This window comes from Geospiza fortis, unplaced genomic scaffold (genome assembly GCF_000277835.1).
Source record: "Geospiza fortis unplaced genomic scaffold, GeoFor_1.0 scaffold183, whole genome shotgun sequence".
Classification (NCBI taxonomy): Eukaryota; Metazoa; Chordata; class Aves; order Passeriformes; family Thraupidae; genus Geospiza; species Geospiza fortis.
The window spans coordinates 644,491-646,508 of record NW_005054447.1 but is presented as its reverse complement, the minus strand read 5'-3'; the positions used below and the strand labels follow the sequence as shown (position 1 = coordinate 646,508).

At 60.0% G+C, this 2,018-nt stretch overlaps 1 protein-coding gene across 1 annotated transcript in view; it reads right to left on the bottom strand.

Annotated features, from left to right (window-relative positions):
• The window catches only part of DSCAML1 (DS cell adhesion molecule like 1), a 96,109-nt gene that overhangs the window by 93,298 nt on the left and 793 nt on the right, over positions 1-2,018 (bottom strand). The window lies entirely within an intron of this gene.

Here is a 2,018-nt window from a genome sequence, read left to right as displayed (position 1 = left end):
GCCTGGCCGCAGGGCTGCAGGTGAGCGGCGCGGCTGGGACACCTGCGGCTCGCACTGGCACTCCTCCTGCTGCCCAGGCCTCCTGTACGCCCGTCCAGCATCCAGGGGACAAAAATAATACAGTGGTTTGGGTCGGAAGGGACCGTGCAGACCACAGGGACACCTTTCGGGTTGCTCCAAGCCCTGTCCAGTGTGGTTTTGGACATTTGTGAGGATGGGAGAGCAAGGCTCAGGCAGCCCCTGCTGCTCCCAGGAGAGGGGACACAAGCGAGACAGGGCCAGCAGATTCATTACACATTCATCCCTCCAGCCAGCAAATAACAAACAAATACCAGCTAATGCTTTACTTTGGGGTGTATTTATCCAAGGCTTAGCTCAAGCCGAAGCTTGTACTCCCCAAGACTTAGTCACACCAAAGCCAATTTGTCTGGACCATTAGAGCATTCAGAGTGTCTTTTCTTGAAGTGATTATAGCAGGTTTTCTTTGCTTTCCAAAACAGCCTTTACAAGCCCAATTTGTTGGAAAATAAACAGAAAGAAAGATTAAAGCATTCAGATTTCAAACAAAACAACCAGCAGGAAAAACATTACGTTCGGATTTTTTAAAAAGCGCTGTTTAGATTTAATTGAAAATGCAACTATCGTCACGGAAATTGGGAAAACAATAGCTCCGTGGCCATTTCCAGCCCTCGTGGATTCACTGCAAGCATTCACACCTAGAAGTCTCCTGAAGAGCTCACTGAGGGGGTACCTGTGGGTGGGAGTTCCCATTTCAGAGTGGGGATGCGGCCAAAGGACACAGAGAAGCTGCCAGGACGCAGGGTCCTCCATGCCCACCCTGAGTCCCCTGTCCCCTCCCTGCTGTCATCTTAGTGACAAGCACAGCGAGGCCACTGCCACCTGACCCCTGCCCAGCCCTCAGTGCCAGCAGCAGAAACAGAGACAAACACCATGCCCGTGCTGCCACACCACAGCCTTCCCTCCTCCTCCTCCTCAAGGATGTGCTTCCCCTTCCTCCATGGTGCTGCTGAGCTCGGCAGCGCCGTCGCCACCCCCTCCCCAGCCCGTTCCCAGGCCACCTCAGGCTCGTGGGTGTCACAGCCCTCCCACGCGGGCACGTGCCAGCCCCACGCTGGCACCCCTGGGCAGCGTCCCCAGGGTGGCGAGGCAGCAGCTGATGCACACGCGGTGCCCACACAGCCTCCAGGAGCCGAGGTGCATTTCCATCGAGGTGCATTTCCATCGCCACCTACGTGGCCGTGCAGATGTTCGCTGGTGCTTGGCAGGGAAATTGGTATGCAGGCCCATACCCAGGCAAGCGGCAGAGCCCGGGCTCTGGGGAGCCCCAGGCACATGCCAGGCATCTGCCCCCTTCCCTCGCCGGCAGCTGCTGCAGGATGGCAGCACAGCCCGGCCCAGCCTGCTCACAGCGAGCTGCCAGCCTGGAGCCTGCCACAGCGCTTTGCAAACCAGCACCCAACGCCTCGGCCTCAGGTGGGATTGGTACCCTCCTACACCCGGGAGTGAATGAACGGGGCTGTGTGGGCTGGCAGGGCACTCGCTGGCACAGCACCCACGGGGCCCCACACGTCTCTGTGTGAGCCATGTGAGCAGGGGGAGTAAGCGCTGCTCATTTTTAGCTCCCGTTGCTGCTCAGCATCTCTCGTGAGCTTCCTCACCATGCCCAGCTCAGAGGATCAACCCAGCACCCTGACCTGCCCCACCAAGGGCTCCTTCCTCCAGGACACGAGCTGGGAGCAGCACCAGAGTGCAGACCTGAGGCTGGCGGGGCGAGTGCTCAGCCCGGCTCACACCGGGGGAGCCCTGGCGAGTCCTTGGGCCGCCTGTGCCGTTCTCTCCGGCCCCGTTTGCTCTTCCATGGATGGCTCAGCCCAGGCCCCGGGCATGGCTCAGCCCAGGCCCTCTGCCAGCTCACTGAGCCCAGCACACGTGCAGGGCTGGCAGCACCGGGCAGGCAGCCAGAGCTCCCGGAGCAGGAGCTCCTGCCAGCCCACCAC